Genomic DNA, 14627 nt, shown 5'->3' with positions numbered 1-14627 from the left:
TGGATAAATACAGATAAAATGTTCAACGAAAAAATATGGGTAAATACAGACAGAAATGTCAGAAAAAAAATACTATCAGAAAACTGTGAGCCCTTTTCATGATTCCATGACTTTCTTGTCTAGGTTTTCTGCTACTTATTCAATGACTTTCTTGTTGTCTAAGTTCCTGCCCCAGATTCAATGGCTTTCGCCCTAGTCTTATATTTGACCCGTACAGGTAGCATTTTGTTTTCATTGTTTTCCAACTGGATGAGTTATACTCCTTCCACTCCCAAAGTCAGGATCTTGCAAGATAGACAAGGACTATTTTTACCTCTATTCCTTTTTGATATACAGCTCCCTCCTTAGTGGTGTCCCTATTCAAGGTATGTAAATAAAAAGCCACACTATCCTAGCCCCTGCTTGCCAGTTTGTACATTCAGCACCCCAGCTGACAGCTTATACTAATATAGCATCAGGGGGAAAGATGGTGGCTCTTGCATGGAGATGCACAGCGGCTATGTGTGGATGATTTTCATTCGGTCGGAAGACCTTTCCTTTATGGCTGAAAAGCATGTAGGTCAGATGTGGCTGGTAACATATGAAAGTGGTGTGGCGAGTGAAGTGCCCCACCGCTTCCAAAAACAGACAAAACAAGAATGCAAAAAAAAAACAACCACACTGGCATGCATTACAATGAAATTAAAAAATACAACAAAGGAACTTACCCAGGCTGCATCCTCCGTGTCCTGTCTGGCTCCGAGCATGATTCAAACTGTAAAATTCCCTAAGTAATCCTGCCGCTACTCGTGAGAGCAGTGCATGGATTGGATGGAGTGGGCTGGTTAGACGCTCCATCAGGCCCTGGAGGTCTGTGCTTGGTCTCCACCCAGCTGTGTGGGGATATGCAAAGTGTGCATGTCAGGCTGGCCATCACAAAACAGCCGAACATACTGACATGCCTACTTTGCAGTGTCTGGCCAGCCTTCCTCTAGTCCTCCATACTGCCAATCGACAGCAGAGGACTGGACACGCCCCCATTTCTCCGGCTCCCTCAGGGGCAGACTGACTGACAGCTGCAGCGCGCCTAGTGAAAATTAAACTGGCAATTAAATCAATTCATAGCCATTTTATTGTTCACATTTACCGCAGTTCACAGCGGGCAGGAGGGCGACTTCCCTGCCCTCAAGAAGAAACCCCTGCTTATGTAGGCACACACGAATAGCTAGATTGTTAGCTCGCCAAGACCTACCGTCTAAAATCAAATAATACTACACTGGGTGGGCATTGGGTGAACCCCTTCCACATGGGTGGGTGACTTTATTGGCTATCTCAGTTTGATGGCCTTAATTACATGTCTTTTCTTTGTATTCTTGTTTTTGACTGACCCTAGGAACATAGCTTCTTAGTCATCATTTTAATGGGATGAGATGTATCCTTCTTCTGCTAATATGGAGAACTATTTTTCATTTGTCTTTTAAAACTAAAAATTAATGGCTTCCTAGCTCTCTTGTTTGTTCGCTTACCACCCCTTTTTGTCCTTGATCCCCGACTCTTGCACTACAATGTTTTTTAGGTCTCGCCTGAGACAGCGCATGCGCTACCCTGCAAGACATTTAGTAAGTGGGTTTTGAAAGTGCTACCAAAGGCTTTTGCTGGCGTCAAGCTTGCGGTTAAGTGCGCGTTCACGCGAGCAGCCGCCATCTAGCATTCCTATCTTTTCATCATTAAGGGCATCGCTCAAGCGCATCGCTCGCGGGCACCCTCGCAATCACTTCCACTTTCGCGCGCGGGCGTATTGATCGCGGGCACATTCGCGATCACTTTAACTTTTGCGGCGCTCAGTGCTCCGCACCTCCCCCACCACAGAGCGCGTCCCCGGGATGGCGGATATTTTTGCTTTCACGGACGAGTTACTTTTACGGCCGCGCGGCCAATGCTTGTTTTGAAAGTGCCTGGGCTCTTTGAAGGTCAAATCTCGCCTTTAAAGTCCGGGTTGGACTCGTGCCCTCGATTCGTCGTGGTGTGAGCGTAGTCTTCTTGAACACTGTCTCGCAGCCAACATCCCATGACAGGAGGGGGAGGGGCGGGAATGCAAGTGTGGAGTCTGTCTCCGGTGGAGACTTGCAATGCTTCAAGGTCATTTGATAGCCTTGTGGCCGAGAGATGAGCAGCAGGCTCCCAGAGAGACTGAGAAGAGCTCGGCTGATTTTGCGACATCCGTGCTCTTCCCCTGGCGTCGATGCTCTAATGGTGCCGTATGCCGCCTACTCTGCTGCGTGATCTCAACTGCAGCAGGCTACTCCAACTAGGTAGCGTTACCACCCATCTCACTGCCACTCTCGATGTCGCTCAACTCTTCTCTAAACCGAGGCAGCCGCATGCTTTACATCTTAAGATAAGTATCCAATATGTATAATTAATCACAGTTCCATGTGGGCATCTCACCTGTCTTCAATGAGTTCTAACCATGTCGCTGAGATGCAATTGTACAGTTGGGCTATAGCTTCTAATATATTATGTTGGTCCATTGCTCCTAATATATAATGTTGGTCAATAGCTCCTAATATGTTATGTACTCAGGACCGTTATGTAACTGCTCTGTTATCTTGTAACTTCTCACGTTACTCTCTCAAACCCACATCTTGGGTTTGTTTCCAAGTGCCACGGACCTCTGGTCCATTCTACCGCCTTAGATGTAGCTTCCATGTTACTTTCGCTTCGTGAAGCCTGTGATTGAAGAATGATGGACTGGGGGTTGTCCCCGCATCCTACTGGACTCCAGCTGAGAGAATCCTATTTCCTGTTTGTTTTCCTTCACTCTGTATATCTCAGCGCTAGGAAGGGACCTTAAATGACACTAAATACTATAAAAACATCTAAATAAAAACACAATATTTGCACCATTTCTGTATGAGATGCCAACCAAATAGATTAATGAAAATATATATAATTTTTCATAGCCGGTTTCTAAGCACTGACTATATTTGACAACAGCATAGGCACATCTAAAACGAAAAAAAAGGATTTGCCAAAGTGTCATCAAAGAGGCTTTTCTAGCTCCTTAGTCAACAAATTAAGCACTGAATTACAAAAAATGAAATGCGAGAATGTAAGAACAATTCTATACACAATAACTAATTTGAATATTTTTTTTATTTGAAAGGTTTCTCTTCTAATTAGGCCCTGAACACATTTTTTGTTACGACGGTGTAGTCTGGTGTAATTTCCTGCACTTTCTTGCACTTTTTTTATATTAAGTGCCCAAAATTATACAATGACGCATAATTTTCAATTGTATGGGGAATAAATCTTCATGTGGGAGCAGAAGAACAAGGTGAACAAATAGAATGCTAGAGACTACTGTGCTATTAAGTATTATTTCTTAACGCAAAATGCGCCCTCAAGCTGAAAGTGGACACGAGGGCGCACATTTGCGACTAAACAAATTGCTAAAAAGCATTTGATTTTTGTGTAATTTAGCCACAATTTCACATAATTACACAAAGGAATATTAAGTTCATTTTGTGCACCTATATTGTTATTCACTTAATAGGCAGTTTTGTCACAATCTTCATGTCGCTTTCTGCTTGCATTATAGATTGCAGATCTAAAACACACAAATACAGATTTAATCTCAGTGACTTAAAAAAAACAAGCATTTGCAATGCAATAGGTCTTGCAATTGTTAGAGTTTGAGCTATTGGCATTGTAAATGGCAATGCCTTTTGTTTATGTGTTGTTTTTTTAAAACATAAATAAAAGGGTTTGTCATTTACAATGCCAATAGGTTACACACTCGCAAATGCGCGACCTATTGCATTGCAAATGCTTGTATATGTATTGTTTTGATTTTAGAAGATTGCTTTAGCAAGGGATTGGCAGTTAACTTCTACTGAGCCCCTTGTGTCCGTATTTTTACATTTCTAACAGGTCTCATTCACCTAGCCTTTTAAAAAATGTTTGTATATTTTTTTTAATGTTCTCACTATAAAATAATCAGATAATTCCCATCACAAGCTCTGCAATAATTCCATCTTTACCTTCCACGTACACCGGTTTAGGGCAAACCTTCTCGGTTGTCACACAAAGATTTTGGAACGGCTTACCATTGAGTATTAAAACCCTTAATTACCGCAGGAATCACCTTCAGGATAAAACTTTAGATCTGAATAATGATGCTCCTTTTGTTGCACCCCGAGCAACCAGAAAGGGAAAGTAAGCTATTTAGAAATCAAGTATATGTCAAATATTTTTGCAATGGTCCCTCAACTGTTTCTACATTTTTCTACAGCATCTCGGGCATACCTTAATCTGCACCCCCCAGGATTTTGCGGCTTTGGGTGGCAAATTACGCTGCAAAAAAAAGCAAAATTTGAAGCCCAAAACCTCAAAATGCACGGTATTTTTACAGTGGCCAAAGATTGTGCCCGCCTCAAAAAAACCGAAGGCTTGTGCTCTGCCGCTGCTGGAGACTGTGCTATGTCACGATCTGTAACTTTCACAGTCTCCAGAAGCGCAGCGCCTGGAATCAGAGGGTGTCTGATGTCAAAAAGAGCAGATTACAATAAGAAAACCTGCTCTTTTTGGCATCCAACAACCTATGCGTGCATTGCAGAAAGGGTGGAGGGAGGGTGGTGGCAGAGAAGGTTGAGGGTAGGCAAAATAAAAACCAATAGGAGACATGTGGGAGGTTAGGGGTTAGTCCACAGGGGGCACCAAAACGTGTGAGGTGGCAGGATAATTGCTCAGGAGGGGGCGAGGTGCATTTCAAAGGCAGGTAGAAGAGGCATTTAACACCTCTGCTGCCTGCTGGCCGGTTGTTCACCATCTCTTTACTGGCTCAGTGGCAGCGCAGACCCAGTAAAGAGAGGGTGAACCGCAGTTTTTTTAAAAACATGTTTTGTGGGCACGTTTGTAAAAATCGCTGCATTTTTACAAAAATGCTGATTTTGCAAATTGCCAAATCAAGAAAACCTGGGGGGTGAGGAGGGGGGTCTGTTTAATTTCTTAATTCACTATTCCAGAATGGTTGTTCAGTGTCTTGGAATGGTACATTTATAATAATGTTTCAAAATAATCCAAGATGGCTGTTTAGCGTAAACATGACTACACATGAATGCACACGTAGCAAAGGCCTTCTTGGAATGATTTTTCGTATACTTTCAGTTGGGAGTATGTTTTCTTATGATAGGCATTAGAACTAGAAGTGTTTCTATACCTGCTCCAAGTGTTATCTTCCTGGTCATACTCCAGTTTTTATTTTATCTTCTTTTAATTTTTGTGGCATATGACAGTTATAAAAGTGAAAGGAAACAACAATCAAAGCAGCTTGACAAGGCCAGACATATTAGCTTCGCCGATGCTTCTTTTATTTATGAGTGACAACAAAACCAAACAATGCTAAGCCGTGAGTGGGTCTAAGTAAGTTTTTGGTACAGTCCACAGGAGGTCTTTCACAAACAATCAACTGAAGTAACACCTACATCTGTAAAGTAATCAGCTATGTCAACATGACAATATTCCCCTAAAATTCTCCACCTTTCCAAGAAGCAGGGAAGTCCTTCAAATAATTTATAATGTTGAAAATGAAAAAAAAATGTGTGCTGCTTCTTTTGACCATATGCATTAGTTTTAGTGCTGTCCATTAAGAAAAAAGATGTCTTTAACGAAACCAGAGAAGCCTAGGATAGGTGTACCAAGAAATGTGTAATTTTTATGAGTTAGGAATTGAGGAAACCTCTCCAAATGTGCACTATGCTCCACTGTGATATCCAGATTTCCGTGTGGATGTGGTAAGAGGAGAGCAAACAACTGTGCCTTCTGAGCCAAGATTTTCAAACAGCATATTTTGATGCAATCCCTGGGAGTGCAGGAGACGCGTATTTGCACAATGGTGATTTATAGGCAGACTGTGTGCTGTTTTCAGGTCACACAGCCCATTGGCCTCTTGCAGCACCGCCATTCCCCATGGAACACGTGCAGGAAGGGTGGGAATTAGGTAGGGCTGCTATGATTAACTGCTATATGTTCCAACCTAGCTTTTTGGGTGCGGCTTGACATGACTGTTGTTGCCAGCCCGCATGTGATTGACAAAAAAAGGAACATTCAGACTGATAATGGGAGATGGGCTTAGGCTCCATCCATACCCATATGCTGATCCTTCTGAGTACTGGATTTGATTGGACATAAGTTGGTTGCTTCCACTGAAAAGAGTGCTCTTTTTGTACTTTCTGGCTTGTGGCAAAGGTTACAATCAACAAAGATGGACCGAGTTGAAATAAGTGCCGGGGCTCTCGTCAAGAGGCAGCTTGCACCAGCCCAGATCTCCTGGTAGCTCCACCTAAAAAGAACCAACTACTAACCATGAAAGTGGGGAGAGAATGTGAGGTAATGGCCAGAGCTGCTGACTTCGGAGCTGGGTAACTGGGTTCGAGTCTCAGTGTCAGCTTAACATCCTGTGATTCTGGGCAAATCATGTGATTTCCCCGTGATGTGTCTTTAAGTGGTGCTCATGAGAAGTGCCGGTGTTGATGATTAAGTGCCAGTGCTGAGCACAGGAGACCACCAGCTCAAATGAAGCACTGCCATCTGTCACAAAACGTGGATATATGATTTGCTCTATGATAATCCTTATTAAGAGATTTTAGGAGAGAAGGTGTCATGCAACAAACAGTACAAATATCACTCTCACTCTGTCAGGGGGTTTGGTAAAGTGAAAGAAAATTTACAGTGCTCACAATTTGTGCGTTACCCACTCACAAGGGAGCAAGCCTCACAGCCTTATTGTGCCCCTGTCGGCTACTATATGCCAAAATACTTTTGTATGGCAGCTTCTAAAAGATCTTCCCAAATGTCAGTTTTATACAATAAAATCTTAAGGACAGAGATAAGCTTTGTCTTAGGGTAAACCACTCAAGCAACCTAGAGCTCTTTTTAACAACGTATGATCTTTTGCAAAGATCTTGGAGTTCAGAAAATAATATAATATTCATATCTGTAATTTTATAAATTAGTGTAGTGTAGTGTAGCTTAAATGCTATCCACATAACCACTAAAGCAGGTAAAGACACAAATTAAGGACTCATACATCGATTTATTAGTGGTCGGGCAACAAATAATGTCCCCCACCCCACCTTACATTCTTTCTTTTACTTGTGATGACCAAATCAACCTCTCTGGGTTTAACTGGGTCAGCCAAGTCATCGATCTTAGAACTAGTTAAATAGAGAACTTAAGGGTTATGATCACTCTCATGTCTGGGGATAACTCACACACCAATGAACCGTGTCACGGCAGTGATGAAAATTGAGAAGGTAGTCACTATTAATACAGTAATCACCCCTCCTAAATGCGGGAACTGCCATTCTGTCTGAGCGGCAACAGCCAATACATGTCCATAATCCGTATGACAATGTCATGTCCACATGTTGCAGGGCAGACCTACTCAGTTGCCACTTGGAGAGTATGATTAACAAGGGATGCCCAATAGCCATCCGCTTCCAAAGTCAATACCCTTATAAATCAGAAGGCTCAAACGACGTGCTAAAGTCACCCGCAACTATAACATGGGAATCACGGCCATAGGACTTTAAAATATTGTCAAGGATTAGTAATGTTGGAGATTCTGCATTCCTATATCTGCTACTGGTATAAATATTAATTAATAGTGTGTCACAGTTACTTGGGGAGATCATCACGTCCAATACATCCAGAGAACTCATGTAAATTTATTGGTTCAAGAAATTGTTTTTTTTAACCCAAACGCTGATTGCACAACCAACGTGCAAGGTCAAAGCTTCAATGTAAAAACTTTAATAACCCAGTCTTTGGACGCCATCAGTGGAATGTTTCTTGAACTAGACAGAACTCAAAGCTATCTACCAATGACCCACATTCATTGTCTGACAACTTCAAATGTATCAAATTAATCTGCAATTTTCCAGCTGATCATCGAAACGTAGAAATGTTTTTGAGGGTAGTGAATTTTGGGTGCCTACTAGTTGCAAAACTAATTGCCCTTTTAGCATCTCACATGTTTGTTGCCATTTCAAAATTATTATCCCACTCTTCAGCTGGAACATCAGCTCTATCAGTTGCAACATATGCTATCAACAGATGCAACAAAGTACTACTCTGCTGGGAAAGGCCTTTGTAGTATGGCTGCTAATGGTGAATCGAGTCGCAGAAGTCTGTTTCCTGTTTGAATTAGTGGGTGGTAATTTTTTGGGAGTAAAATCTCCAAGGGTGCATTGGGGTGGGCAGTGTGAGGGATTCTTGTGCTCCTTTGGGTCACCACTCTCCTCTCCAGGTAGTCAGTGAATCTCTTTAGAAGCAGTCAGTTAGTTTGTCTTGTATATACGTGCCTGTTTCATAGACTCTTTAGATGTAGAATCTGACTGTTCCCATAAACTTGGGCTTGTTGATGGGTTAATTTTAAACTGCATCTCAGATCCGAAAGGCGGATTGGACAGAGATCCAGTTTATGGTTACTACTTATCGGTGTGTGGAAGTGGGTGACACACTGTGGAGAATGTAATCAGTACCTTGTGGGATAAACCACATATTCCCATCCACAACCACTAAGATCTAAGCTGTAGCTAGCTCAGCACTCAGGATGCATGGTGCAGAGAATAAAGTTCAGTCCTCAAACTCCCAGGCAAGAAGCTGCAGACCAACACAGCAAAGCAAACAACAAATTGGCAGTCCCTCCTCGCAGCACAATAGCTCTTCTTCCTGGGAGAATGTCCTCAGTCCGGAGGAGTTCTGAGTATATGGTGTCAAAGGTCTAGTACTTAAACCCATTTTGATCTTTGAAGAAGGGAGACTTCAAATAAATGTCTTTGTAGTGCACAAAACCAGGACCATGGCTCCAGACACACAACAGGGGGTATGCAGCTCTTTGTGTGGGGACAGGCACAGCCGTATTAAGGTGCAAGTGTCAGCTCCTACCCCCACTGTATCTCAGGAAGGCTTATCAGCCTGGTGATGGGCCATCAAGGTATGCAGGGCACACTTCAGCTCCATTTGTGTGTGACTGTCTGGAGTGAATTCACAAAGCCCAACAGTCATCCAACCCAGACGTGTATTCAAGGGACAGGCCGTGGCACACAAGGGTTAAGTAAAAAATACAAACTTTCTGAAAGCGGCAATTTCAGGCCAGCAATTTACAAACCAACGTCACTAAATGATGTGTTTTGAAATTGTGAGTCCAGAGAGACCAAACTCCAATTTTCTTTCTGTTCCCAAATGGAAGATACAAGTGTACGATGTAACAAGGCAGCTCCAAAGCTAACCTATGGAAGAGATAGGCCTTGCTGGATTGAAAAACAAATTTAGCAGTTTTTCACTATCAAGACATGTAAAACTCATGAGTATATGTCCTATATTTTGAATACACTACCTAGGTCCTACCTTAGGGGTGCCTTACATGTAATAAAAGGGAAGGTTTGGGCCTGGCAAGTAGATGGACTTGCCAGGTCGACATGGCAGTTTAAAACGGCACACACAGGCCATGCGGTGGCAGGCCTGAAACAGGTTTGAAGGGTTACTCATGGGGGTGGCAGCACCAGTGCTGCCGGACCACTACTAGCATTTGATTTACAGGCCCCAAGTGCACACAGTGCATTGTACTAGGGACATATTAGTAATCAAACATGCCAATCATGGAGAAACCAATTGCCATTACATTTTAGATACGAAGCACATGCACTTTATCACTGATTAGCAGGCGTCCTAAAACCATTAAAAATGAAGTTCGGTACACAGTCTAAAACAGGAGGTCAGAAGCAAAAAGACTGTGGAAACCACACCAAAGGATGCCATGTCTTTTAACCTGGTTGTGATTCAATAATGCATGGAGCTACATAAAATAAGGAAGTGAGTGCTAGGTGGCCTCCTTCTCATTACCAAGTAAGTGGTACTCATATATAATCATTTTCAAATATAAAAGAACTTGGTAGATCCATTGGCATACAACCCTAGCCTTTTTGTAGGAGTCCTACCAACGACTGAATCATTGGTGTTCCAAGACTTGGCTAATATGTGGCCGTTTTGGTACTTTTGTTTCAGCAGGGACAAGATCGGATTTTCACAAGAGCTGCTGCACCTTGTCAAAGAAGGCAATTTCAGTTGCTGGTTCCGGGTCTTCTGGAAATGAGTAAGATCACGGTAAGGCCACAGAGCCAGTCACCATCGCAAATACCAAGACTACATATATCAGCTTTTGAAAGGATTATAAGGGCTTCCCTTCATCAGTTCAGGAGCTGTGTAGTGTACTATACCACAAGAGTGGACTTCAGGTTCTCTTCAATTCCATTAATGGATATGGAAAATGCATAGTCTGCCAATTTTAATAATTTATCTGATGTCATCGGGATATTTTCTGGATTGACAGCTCTGTGTTTAAGAGCCTTGGCAACCTGCACAATAAAAGGTTGAGCTTGTTCCTTGGAGAGATGGGCCTTATAGTCCAATGATTCAAAGAGATCAGACTAGGATTCTTCCATAACAAGGCATACATAACAATTTGTGGATACCTTGATCTAAAACTTTGACTCTGCTTGGAGGGGGGAAACGGGGTAGTTATGGCAAGCTACCTTGAAAGGAATTTGCTGAGGTAATCAGGTGGCAACTTATGAACATCAACTATTTAAATGGCAACGGCCTGGTGATGTTTTTGAGACAAGGCCCTCTTATCTGTTTACTAGGCATCTTCTCCCAGAATCTCTCCATGGTCATGCCGTGCACTGAGAGCAGTGGAATATTCCATTTTGTGATTTGTCACCTTTGACTTTCCTATTGCAGAACTGTCTTCTGCAGAAGCATAGACCCAACATGGGAATAATACATTGCATTTAGCAGTATGTTCAATTCCAAGAACATATGTAACAGCCGGAATTTGTGAATGCTGTTCTAGAACATCCATTATTGGTAGTCCAAGCTACTGAAAGAATCCAATCCGGCTGAAAGTCACATTTAGTTTCTGCTGAGCAGACTATACGTAACAGGGGTGCACGTTTCCTCCCGAAGCAGGCACATAACTGTGGTAGAAAAACAGGATGGGAGAGTGGATTGATGTACCCTTGTGCGTGACCACCGCCAGGCTGGAGTGCCAGAAAGGAGTTGGGAGAAAGGGAATAGGAAACGGATCTTAGACTGCCCAAGACATGACGTTACCTGTCAAATCACATAAATGTATGTCAAATTGTAGTAGCATATATCTTGGGTATTTCTTTACAGCATGCATGATTATCTCATTTGTTTAGTCTATTGGTTATGTTCATTTTGAAACCACCTCTACTCATCTGCAATTCCATAGTGTCCAAGCAGTTTGATTCTTTCTCAGTTGCTGGTCGGGATGAATGACTACTTTTTTGGACTTTCTTCATTAATGAACTCAACTTGTTTTTTCGTTTGTTGCCTGTACGATTTCGAACTTCTCCTAAAACCCTACACTACAAACACTGGTTGTTCGGCAGAATTTGTGATGATCATGAAATGCCTATCAGGAGCCTAATGTTCTTCTTTCTGTCGTCTTTATGGAAGTGCAAAACAAAGAAATCCATTATTCCCTTTAAACGGTAATCAGTTACCTGATGGAGAGCATGATAGAGGCATAACCTATATCCACTGATGTTCTACCTACTGATGGATAATTGCAACAACACAGTCAAAAACAGTCACAGCAAACACAATTCTTAGTTGCTTCCATTTAGCAAGAAGAGGCTCTGGCCACTAAATGCAAAATAGCTACCGCTGATCAACTGCTGTAGTAAATGGAAAAGCACCGCATGCATGTACTCCAGGCCCAGACAGCAAAGCGCGCCTTAATAAGTATTGTGTTACACTGCGCAGATAGGTGCTATGAAGTAAAGTCAGAACTGGTAAGAGTATACACTTATACAATAATGCCTTATTCATGACTAATGGTAGAGGTATTGTCAAAGCGTCTTCTGCTTTTATAAAGTTTCTTAATGTACGACATATTCTTTCTACCCCAACTACGCAAAGAACAAAAAAATAGCAAGCACTATTTACCTGCTGGCAATCTGTTAAGCACCCGAGGGTGTTAAAGGTAAGTTTCTGTAGCACACAAAACAATTTAGTTTAGAGGACTTAAATTTATCTAACAAAGCTTGTCCTTCGGCTGAAAGTTTGGCTAGCCATAGGACTTTGCAATGTCTGACCAGAGCCCTCTCCATTTACTCTGAACATAACACATGTTGGAGTGCAGTTGTCTGCATCTCAGTGGTCACAGAAGAGTTCTCTATTACTCCTTGTCACTTTTTTTTAACTATGGTACTTTTTTCATCTCTTACATTGTTTGTATTTTGTCCACTATAGTTATTACACATTTCATCGCCAAATGTCATTTTTTAGTTATTGTGTGTCCAAAGACTCTTTGTGGAAAAACAATTTGTATTTGTTAGATCCGCCAGAAGAGTTATATAGTCTACTGATTCCATCCACCTTTTAAATCTATTAAATTTGCTTATGTAATCAGTGGACTTGCAAATCTATACGAAGCTGGCATTCTCAACACCAGTTAACCAGTCGAGAATGGAGGCCTCAGAATCAGGTACATGAAGGACCCATTCACTCTGAAGCCCACGTTATAATTAAGGTGCACATCGCAGTGCTTTTGCTGCCCATGCATAGTCACATGTTCTTTACTGTCTGATAATGCTGGTGGGAGACAGCAGTGTATGGACAGTGTCACACACCAACAGTCATTAGTGGACGAAGGGGAAAAAGGAAACTAAAAAAGAAGTGGTAACCTGAATTCAAATAAAAAATTGTTCAAAACGTCAACATGCTATTACTCTCCTGATTCCCTTTCTTCACAACTACATCCTTTATATTTGCAATCCTTACCAACCACATTCAGATTTGACAGTTTTTCCTGTTTCACTGCCACCACACTGTGAGGATTCCACACGGAACCCAACCATGGTACTTACAGTGTTGTGCAGCATCCTTCTAACTTTAAGTGGGTCAAAATACCAATTGCACCTTTCAAATTTCCATCAGGTAGTTTTATACTTGCCAATCTCTCACATCTGTGTCCTTTGCGTTTTCCTAACATTGATTTATACTCTGCGCACCTTTCCTGGTGTTTCAACCATAACCCGACTTTCTTCTCCACACACACCATTTTACTTCTATTCATCTACCCAAGACCTAATCTGCAAATGTGTTCCATTCATCTTCAAGGGAATCAATCATTGTACCATTCACAATGATCTACTTATATGTTTTGTTGCATTTCTCCTCCATTCCACTGGCTTGCAGGTGGTAAAATACTGCAAGCTTCTGCTTTGTAACATTAGTTGTCAAAACCTCCATCTCACGGGACAAACATATGTACACGATCTTCGCGTAACCACTCAATAGGATGAACTTCTCCAAAGAATAGGGTATCCAAAAACATAATTATCTTTCACAACGCTACACTTCGGCCATTTGAAATAGCCTAAATGTTTCATATTAAAAAAAATTATTAAGTGGCAGTGCACAACAACCTCAACAGATAAAAACACGATTTGTAGGGATAACATACAAACACAAATCACCACATAACAGAAAACAAGATATTCAATATAGAACACCAACAGTGCAACAGTCTGGCACCTGACATAGCTCCTAACACAATCCTTTAACAATACCCCCTCATTCAAAATGGTCATCAATATAATCTTCCTGGAGTCAAAAATCTATATATTCTCTTCTTACTTGCTATGTCCAACAGCAACACTGGAACTTGGTTGCAGAGACAGAGTCTTCTCACACCTTGGACTCCAGTGAACGATCTTCCTAAGGTTTCTGCAAATTCTCTTGTCACACAACATGGAAGGATATCACACATGCACAGCTGCCACTTTTAAACAGTCACTGATCTTGACCCTCTAGCCGCTACTATTCATCTGTTAAATGTTAGTTGATGTTCTCACTTCTACAGCAGCAGCTCTATCTTTCAAAAAGGCTATCCTCCTTACAGACCTGCTGAACCGTACAGACTCATGCATGTTGAAAATACGTCACAATAATTCATTGAGGATCAGTGAGAATGCATTGGGCTCTGGATATCACTATTGTCACAATATTCTAACGTTGATCGAGGATAGTAGCAACTGACTCGCACAAGTTCTACTGCAGCGACTTCTAAAAATTTGTGAAATAAGTACTCCATTCAGCAAGGGCAACGCTTTGCTGTACTACTAGTATGGAAACAAACAGTACTTATGTCACAATTTTTTTATAAACGCCTGACTTACCAATCGTCACTCATGGCACTATAGTCAGTATGTCAAGGCTCTTGTAGACGTCATTACCAGTGTTGAAATGATACACTAGAAGCAAGGTACAACTTTAGAGAATCACATAAATATTTAGCTTCATATGCAGTGAAAACCTCAAACCACCACAACGCATCTTAAGTCTCCGGTGATCATGGAACAGTTACATCAAATTCAAAGAGTAAAGAGGGCTAAGAAATTGAAAGTGATTCCAAGGAGTGTGCCAGCCTACAAAGGAGGGAGAGCTGAGAGGTATGCAATACATCTCCACTCTCTCTAATTTAGAGGGCGTCACTCACACTTTTGTGACTATGCGGAAAACATTATGGCATCTTAGTATAGGATGAAAAA

The sequence above is a fragment of the Lissotriton helveticus genome, chromosome 12, assembly GCF_964261635.1.
Source record: "Lissotriton helveticus chromosome 12, aLisHel1.1, whole genome shotgun sequence".
Taxonomy (NCBI): domain Eukaryota; kingdom Metazoa; phylum Chordata; class Amphibia; order Caudata; family Salamandridae; genus Lissotriton; species Lissotriton helveticus.
Note: the sequence above shows the minus strand (reverse complement) of the source record.